Raw genomic sequence first — 10,174 nt, 5'->3', positions numbered from 1 at the left:
CCCTAAGTCGGTTGGTTTTTTTTTAAATAATTTCGACATGTAGAAAAAGAAAGAAAAGAAATACTAAACGGACTCCAACAATCCCTAAATAAATTTTCCCCGTCCTCTGAAAATAAGCCGGAACATTTATTTGGGCCTAAAATGCAATTTTGAAAAACACACTTTTTTTCCTAATTCAAATAAAATAGTGACAAAACTCCGAATAAAAATCTTATTTGATTTTAATATTAAATCTCTGATATTTATTTATTTTGAGGAAGTCATTTTATCCTCTCTCTTTTATTTTTAATAAAAGAAATAATTCAGAGAAAAATAATTAAAATCAAATGATCCTCTTTTCATAATTTGAAAAAATCTCAAATATGAAAATAACGAAATCCCCAACTCTCTCCGTAGGTCCTTGAGTTGCGTGGAATTTCTAGGATCAACCAAAATGCTATAAAACATGATATGCAATGATGCTCTAATGCATAACATTCCAAATTGAAAATTTGGGATGTTACAAACCTACCCCCCTTAAGATGAATCTCGCCCTCGAGATTCGGGTTGGCTAGAAAATAGGTGAGGGTGATCCTTTCGTAAGTCTTCTTCTTGTTCCCAAGTGGCTTCATCCTCGGTATGGTGACTCCACTGAACCTTTCAAAATTTGATAACCTTGCTGCGTGTAACTCGGCTGGCAAACTCGAGTATCTTGACTGGTTTCTCCTCGTAGGTCAAATCGCTATCTAACTGTATTGCTTCTAGTGGCACTGTATCCCTCAGAGGAATTTCTGCCATCTCCGCGTGGCACTTCTTCAACTGAGAAACGTGGAACACATCGTGAACTCCGGACAATCCTTCGGGTAATTCCAACTTGTAAGCAACTTCTCCCATATGTTCCAAAACTCTGTATGGTCCCACAAAACATGGTGCTAACTTTCCCTTAACTCCAAAACGCTTCACTCCTCGGAGTGGTGATACTCGAAGATACGCTTTGTCTCCGACTTCATAGGTTGTCTCCTTGCGTTTCGAATCCGCATAACTCTTCTGCCTGGATTGGGCTACCTTGAGTCTATCGCGAGTCAGCTTAACCTTCTCTTCAGACTCTTTAATCAAATCTGGTCCAAACAACTGTTGGTCCCCAACTTCGTCCCATAACAACGGTGTTCTGCACCTCCTTCCGTACAGTGCTTCGAAAGGGGCCATCTTCAAACTGGCTTGATAACTGTTGTTATAAGAGAACTCTGCATAAGGAAAATTATCATCCCAACTAGATCCATAGTCTAGCACACAAGCTCTCAACATGTCCGTGAGAATCTGATTTACTCTTTTAGTCTGTCCATCTGTTTGCGGGTGAAAAGCTGTACTGAACTCAGTCTGGTTCCCAAAGTTTCATGCAACTGATTCCAAAACTTTTAATTAAACTGGGTTCCTTTATCTGATACAATGGTCCTCAAAACTCCATGCAGACATACGATCCTGGTCATATAAATCTTTGCCAACTTAGCACTGGCGTAAGTGGTCTTTACTGGGATGAAATGAGCTACTTTCGTCAATCGATCAACTACAACCCATATCGAGTCATAGTCTGAACAAGTCCCAGGCAATCCCGTGATAAAATCCATGCCTAGTTTATCCCACTTCCATTCGGGTATAGGCAATGGTTGTAGCAATCCAGCTGGCTTCTGATGTTCTGCCTTCACTCTCTGACATACATCACAAACTGCTACATACTTCGCAATATCTTTCTTCATACCGGTCCACCAGAAACTGTCCTTCAAATCCAGATACATCTTGGTATTTCCTGGGTGAATCGAATATGGCGAATCATGGGCCTCTTGCAGAATCAACTTCATGATCTCCTGATCTTTTGGCACATATACGCAGTCCTCAAACCATAAAGTATCGTTCTCATCCTCACAAAATCCCTTGGTTTTTCCTTTGCTCATCCTTTCCTTTATTTCGGCAATTTCCATGTCCGTCTTTTGTGCTTCTCTAATCTTATCCATCAAAGTGGACTGAATCTCCAAAGCTGCTGCATAACCTCTCGGAACTATCTCCAAACATAGCTCACGAAGGTCTTCTGCTATCTCCCTGGGTAATCCTCCGGTCTTGAGGGTATTGACATGACTCTTGCGGCTCAATGCATCGGCTACTACATTAGCCTTTTCGGGATGATAGTGCAACTTCATGTCATAATCCTTAATGAGTTCCAACCATCTCCTCTGCCTGAGATTTAACTCCTTCTCTATGAAAATATACTTCAAACTTTTGTGATCCGTGTATACCTCACAATGGTTTCCAATGGGAAAATGTCTCCATGTCTTCAACGCATGCACTACGGCTGCTAACTCCAAATCATGCGTAGCATAGTTTAACTCGTGGGGTTTAAGGTGTCGTGAGGCATATGAAACAACTCTTCCTTCCTGCATAAGCATGACTCCAAGTCCTCGATGAGAAGCATCGCAATACACTTCATAATCCTTGCATTGATCTGGTAGAATCAACACCGGTGATGTAACCAAGTGTCTCTTCAACTCCTGGAAACTGGCCTCACATTCCTCAGTCCAATTGAATTTGGTGTCCTTCTTTAACAACTCCGTCATGGGCTTAGCAATCTTTGAGAAATTCTCAATGAACCTCCGGTAGTATCCTGTGAGTCCAAGAAAACTCCGGATCTCTCCAACTGTCGTGGGTGCTTCCCAATTTGTCATGGTGACAACTTTGTTGGGGTCTACTGCTATTCCTTCTCGGGATATAACATGTCCAAGAAATGCAACTTCCTTCAACCAAAACTCACACTTGCTGAACTTGGCATATAACTAATGTTCCCTGAGCTTGCCAAGTACCAAACGCAAGTGTTCTTTATGTTCTTCTTCATTCTTCGAGTAAACCAAAATATCATCAATGAACACAACGACGAACTTATCCAAAAACTCCATAAACACTTTGTTCATCATGTTCATAAAATAGGCAGGTGCGTTAGTAAAGCCAAATGACATAACGGTATACTCATATAGCCCGTACCTTGTGGTAAAAGTTGTCTTAGATATGTCCTGCTCTCGATTCTTCAACTGGTGATAACCTAATCGCAGATCAATATTGGAAAACACCTTAGCTCCTTGCAGCTGATCAAACAAATCATTGATCATCGGCAGTGGGTACTTGTTCTTGATCGTTACTTCATTTAATCCACGATAATCAACAACCATCCTTAACGATCCATCCTTCTTTTCTACTAGAAGTACTGGTGATCCCCAAGGTGACGAGCTTGGTCGAATGTATCCCTTATCCAGTAACTCCTTAATCTGCTTCTTAATTTCTTCTAAATCCTATGCGGGCATCCCGTACGGTCTCTTAGATATTGGCCCTGTGCTTGTTAAAAGCTCTATCAAAAACTCTCTATCTCTATCCGGTGGCATGCCTGGCAACTCTTCTGGAAATACATCCGGAAATTCCTTCACCACTGGTACTTCCTCCTGTACAACTCCTGATAAGAAATTTACTGAGTCCTATTTGGCACATGTCGGGATACATACTTGATCCTTCTTCCTTCTGGGGTGGTGAGTAAAATCATCTTACTGGCGCAATCGATGTTTCCTCCATACATCGATAGCCAATCCATACCCAGAATCACATCCAAACCTTGTGATTCCAAAATTATCAGATCGGAGGGGAAAACATGCCTACCTATGGCCAATGGCATCTGAAAACATCCATGGCTTGCCATATACTCTGCTCCGGGTGAGGTTACTAACATGGGTGTCTTAAGAACTCTAGTGGCCAACTTATACTTATCCACAAATCCCCTCTATATGTATGAATGTGATGCACCAGTATCAAAAAGAACGACTGCAGTAAAAGACTCAACCAAAAACTTACCAATTACTGCGTCTGGCTAGGCTTCGATCTCCTCCACGTTAATGTTGTTCACTTGTCCCCTGTTGAAAGGGTTGGGCTTCTTCCCAGAGCTTCCATTGCCATTTCCATTATTAGCTTCAGGACATTCATTGGTGTAATGTTCGGTCTTCTGACACTTGTAGCAAGTAACATGGCTTAGATCCTTCTTGGCGGGTGTTTCCGGGTTGGAACGGTTATGTCCGCTACTTCCTCCATTACCATTGCCGTTCTTGGGGCCATTATAGTTGTGCGAACTTCCCCCATTATGAGTGTGGCCTCCATGGTTATGAACAAGTCCTCCCGAGTTCGGGGTGAAACGGGGTCTCTGCTGGGCTCCAGAATTATACTTCCCCTGTCCATACTTCCTCTTGCGGCTATCAATTTGCTGCTGCTTCCCTTCAAGCATGAGAGCTCTATCCACCAACTCCTGGTAGTTATTGAAATTTGCTACCATCATCTGCATGCATAGCTCATCATTCAGTCCCTCCAGAAACTTCTCCTTCTTAGCTGCATCCATAGCAACGTCATCTGGAGCATAACGTGCTAACTTGCTAAACTCATCCACATACTGGCCAATAGTGCGTCCTCCTTGGCGTAAGTTGCAAAACTCACACTTCTTCATGGCCATAGCTCCTGCTAATACATTGGCAGTATGGAAAGCTTCCTGGATCCCATGTGACAGTGGCTATAGGGTAAGTGACAGTGCAATTCTCCCACCATGAGGCTGCTGGTCCATCCAATTGGTGTGCAGCAAAACACACCTTCTCAGCATATGTGCATCCTGCAGTGGTTAACTCCCTTCCAATCATGTGGAGCCAATCATCTGCAACTATCGGCTCGGTGCTACTGGAGAACACCGGCGGCTGCAACCTCAGAAAACAGGCTAAGTTCTCAACTGGTGGTGGTGGTGGCGATGGGTTGTTGTTGTTGTTAATGTTGCCTTGGTTCTGAACTAACAGTTGCATCAGGGTATTCTACTGTTGGATCAACTGAGTGAGCTCCGGTGGAAAAGTAAATCCGGGGTCATGTCTCGGAGGCATCTGAGGGTTTAGAGAGAAGAGAATAGAATAGAATGAGATCTAGTGAGAAAACACTACCCATATGCACATGAGACAATCATATCACTCAATCAATCAAGCAAGGGCATACAATCGATCTAGAACTATCGTTACAAAGTGCTTCGACTATACTATTTACATGGTAGACTACTACTACTGCTTTGGTGGTCAACTAGAAATATTGATCGGTCAAAGACTCCATGACATCTGCTCCAGCTTCATCAACATAGTCATCATCGCTATCGTCGGGGTCCGAATCGGTGTCGTCGATGATGATGTAGTCCTCCGGACGAATCTCCTTGGGTTCTTCGTCTTCTCCTCCTGGCATGGGGTCTCCCATAAATACTCCTAGCTTCCTTTCCAGATCGTCATTCCTTTCCACTAGTACGATGATTTCCTCCTCATAATCTTCACGAGTAGCCATGAGTTCCACTTCAAGCTCCGTGATCCTAGTCATTGCCTTCTTCAGATCTATCATGCCTGCGCACATCTAGTTCTCCTGGCGGCGAATATGCTGGTTTTACTCTTGGATGAAAGCTGCAATGGATCTATCCTTCCTGGTGCTAATCATCTCCCATTGCTCATCTCGGCGCCCACAAATCTGGTAGATAGTATCCTTGAGATCCTTGTGGTAAACTTATCCAATGCGTCCCATGGTGATGTGAGCTGCCATACTCTTTCCTAGACTCCAGGTTGGTGCATCAAAGGAAAACTCTATGGGTTTGGTGACTGGCGCGAATGTCCTTCCTGGAACTTGAACTTGAATCATCCATCGCTCCTCTTCTGGTAAAGTGGCGTTGTAAGTCCTGGTGAAGCTTGGTATTCCAATGTTTAAGCACCTAGTGACTTCCTTCAAGTGTCTTCCAAAGGGGGCGTCTTCATCCGGTTGCGCAAACTTGTTCCTTGCGTCCGCCATCCTAAAGAGTAGAAAAAAGGAGAGGAGTTAGAAATGAGAAGAGAATAGTGATCTAGGGCTTTAGCTAAGTGGTCGTGTCCTTTAGTCAGCGTGTGCTCTGATGCCATCTTTGTAGCAACCAGACCTCAAACAGTCTGATCTCTGTGTATAAGTGTCATCCCTGGATCGGTAATGCTGACACACACAGTACTCGAAGGATTTATAGCAGAGTGGCAATCACACACTTATTACATCGAATGTCTCAAAAGAGAACTTATTACAATAAATATGGCTTAAGGCCATCTAATATGATAACAGCAGAAGGCTTGGAAGATAAAGTGAGTCCATCAACTCCAACGGCATCACTGAGTGAAATACCACGACCTAAGGCTCCTTACTCATCGTATGAAAAGTCTGCAACATGATACGTTGCAGCCCGAAAACGGGTCAGCACATAGAATATGCTGGCAAGGTAACACAAGAGAGTAACGAACAATGTAAAGCTATCACTATATGCATATATGGCTGGTGGAGGCTGTATGGTTAATAGGTTTTGTGAAAAGCCAATTTTTCCCTACTGCAAAGGAATAAGTTTTATTTAACTATCATGGTAGTTGTTAAACATTGAGAAGGTTCACCCAACTCAATCCCAATTAAAAGTAATCATCCTTAAACCCAATCAAATTAAATTAAGAGTGATGAGATCCACATGATATTCCAAGACCTAGATACTCAAGATGTCATAACCGGGGACACGGCTAACCATGATTAGTTTGTACACTCTGCAGAGGTTTGTGCACTTTTCCCCACAAGACTCGATCTCCTCCGTTGGATTTCTCGCACTACAAAGTGTTTGAGAAACGGATGACTGAGACACAGTCTTTCAGAAGCGTTAGCACCTTACGATGGGTAGACCGGTACACCTACATCCCCTACATCTGCTAGTCTACCACTGTCAGAGTTCACACGACTTAATCAACTATGCCAGAGCCCATAATGGCATGTGGCTGCACACGGAAGTTTCTAGTATGAATAATCTCATGATCCCTTTGAGCCTGGGTGGCGGTCCATAGGAGAATCACACGGTACCCCAGGATTTCCAAAAATACAGGCAATCACTAGGTTCCCCAGGTGCCTCAATCCACCCAGATGTGTATTAAAGTTGCCACCTTAAGTAACCATTAACCCAATCCACATCTACTAGCATAGCATAGCCATATAAGCAACATAGAAGTAACTCCCAGGGTTTGATAATAAACAGGTGAATAGGTACTACCTCATCTACTTCCCAAACCCACAATTTAATTCAGATCCTAAACATGCAATGTTTGAGGGTTGATCTAATGCAATGAAAACTGGGTAGTAAGAGGTATGATCAAAGTGTTACTTGCCTTGCTGATGGTCCGCGAAACCTAGAGACTCGATGTAGCACGCTTCGCACTCCGGGTACTCTATCACAATCAAACAAGCATACAATAGGCAATCAAGCAAAAGCACGGGTAAAACTCAAATAACAGATCTAACTAGAAAGTTCAACTTAAGAACTCTGGTTGGCAAAAAGAATCAAATCAAACGAAGCAACAAAACTCAAACAGCGAGAGAAACAAGTTTCATTTACTAATCTGGACCTAGGTCAAATTTTACAGTAGCAAAAACTTGTTTAAGTTGGTTAAACGGAAAGAGGGTTTGGAGACGAAACCCTAGGCGCTTGAATCGCCTGATTCCGATAAACAAGCGAAAAGTTATACTAAAACAAAAATCGGATCAGAAATCACGATTGAAAATAATCGCGGAAAATCAGAGGAAAAGAAAAACTGACGAACAGGCTAACAAACGAACATTCGTTATCTGCGGCTAAACGGTGAAAACCGTTTGCAAAACCGAACGTACAAGCAGATGTTCGCTAAATAACAAACCGAAAAAACTAAACCAGATCTAAAAGAAAACGGATCGATTGTTTATGAAATAAAACCGATCGGTTTTGAAAATAACCGGCGGCTACCTTGAACTCCGGCAGGGTCCCGCGAGTCGGCGGTGGCGGGGGCTTTGGTGGGCGGCGCGGGGCGCGGGCGGCGGTCCGCGGCGGCGGCGCGGGTGGCGGGGCGGCGCTTAGGGTTAGGGTTCGGGTGGTGGGGCGGGTTGAACGGGCTGGGGTGGCGGCTTTTAAAGGCCTGGCCCGAGAAGTCCTGGCCGAATACGGCCCTAAGTCGGTTCTTTATTTAATAATTTCGACGTGCAGAAAAAGAAAGAAATGAAATACTAAACGGACTCCAAAAATCCCGAAATAAATTTTCCTCGTCCTCTAAAAATAAGCCGGACAAGGTGAATAGTTATTTGGACCTAAAATGCAATTTTAAAAATGCATTTTTCCTAATTCAACTAAAATAGCAACAAAACTCCGAATAAAAATCTTATTTGATTTTAATATTAAATCTCTGATATTTCTTTATTTTGAGGAAGCCATTTTATCCTCTCTCTTTTATTTTTAATAAAATAAATAATTCAGAGAAAAATTATTAAAATCAAACGATCCTCGTTTCATAATTCGAGAAAATCTCAAATATGAAAATAACGAAATCCCCAAGTCTCTCCGTAGGTCCTTGAGTTGCGTGGAATTTCTAGGATCAACCAAAATGCAATAAAACATGATATGCAATGATGCTCTAATACATAACATTCCAAATTGAAAATTTGGGGATGTTACATGTACGTATGGAACATGGTTTAGATTATGAATATATAGTTAGTACATCCAATGTACTATTATTTGGAATCAACATCAAGTGTATTCAAAAGATTGAATTCGAGTTCATATAGTACACATAGTTCATATCTATCTTTATAGTAATCATGTGGTGTGTTGTTAAGGTAATACACGAATGATGGTTGAAGTTGGCAACAATCATGATTGTAGATTCTTATTGAAATAGAGAAATGAATTCAAATTCAGTTCGAATTGCAACGGTAGTATAAACATTTGGAATGCACTAAAATGCTGGTATGAGTAGGTTACATGCATTATACAGCCAGCGAAAAAATTTAATTGGACATAACATGGATTCATACTCTCTCTTTGTGTAGCTTTGAATAGCATTTGTATAGTAAAACGGGACAAGACTCTTTCTTTGTCTGGTGCGAATAGTTTTATTTTTTTTGTTTTTTTCGTTGAGGGAAGTGTGAATTGATTTGGTATGTACAAGTACAATATTACACGTTAGGCTTGTCCCTAAAACTCAACCCGCGCCTTCACAACCCGCGCCTTGCGATCCCGAAATTACAACACGCGTGAAAACCTCCCTCCAACTGCCAAATCCTGACAAGCGAAATCCCCCTTCTAACCTTTAGCCAAAAGGGCCTGTAGTTCAAATCGATGGGGGTACTTTTGTAACACACCCTACATTTTGGACAAGCGTGTCCCTAAGTCATGGTTCCCCCCTCCCATCGCCTCCTTTTCGCCATTCGAAATCCCAGGCCGCCATAACCTCTCCGCTCCAGCCACAAAACCCCACCCTCCTTCGTCCGCCACCTCACCGCTACCCAGCCGGAGCCTCTTCCCCAACGACGTCGTCCACCACAATACATCGACGTCCCTCATCCACCTCCCCGGATGAGGATCCGTCGTCCATCCCATTGTCCCGCCGGTTCAGCCGCCCCGTCCTCCACCTCCAAGGAGTTGCTCCGATGATCGCCTCGTCTATCGCGGCTGCTCCATCACCACAGCGCCGCCTTAACCTGCTCCACCGGAACTACAGCATCCTCACTGACTCCTCGAATGAAGCCAAGGCCTACTCGGCACCACCAAAGAGGTTGTACACTCATCGCATCGCACCTTCTCCTTAACTCGACCTCCCGGCGCCGACGGTGCTCCATCCCGCACCCCCATGGAGTGCCTACCTCGAAGGCGGCACCGCGAGCGACATCTCCATAGCGGCTCTCCCCAGTGCGAGGCCCCTTCGGCGGCGGCGTATATACCAGCCAGATCTGCTGCTGCTGCTCCGACTGTCGCTCGGTCGCTCGTGCTACTGCTGCTGCTCCGGCTCTCGCTCGCTCGCGTTGCTGCTGCTGCTGCCCGGGCTATTGCTCGCTCACTCGCGATGTTGCTGCTACTCTGGCTCTTTCTCGCTCGCTCGAGCTGCTGCTTGCTGCTCTCCTCCTCGCTCGTGTTGCTGCTCTGCTCCGATTTAGCTACACTTCAGTCGACTGAATCGACTTTTGGGTCAGTCGATTTTCGGGTGGTGGTGGGCCTCGCCGGAGTTAAGGAAGAACCACCCGCAACAGGGAGGGGGGCTCGCCGGAGAGGTACCCCATTTTCTATCTTAGGGTTCTGGGTGGGGTGTTGCTC

Source organism: Triticum aestivum, chromosome 4A, assembly GCF_018294505.1.
Source record: "Triticum aestivum cultivar Chinese Spring chromosome 4A, IWGSC CS RefSeq v2.1, whole genome shotgun sequence".
Taxonomy (NCBI): Eukaryota; Viridiplantae; Streptophyta; class Magnoliopsida; order Poales; family Poaceae; genus Triticum; species Triticum aestivum.
Note: the sequence above shows the minus strand (reverse complement) of the source record.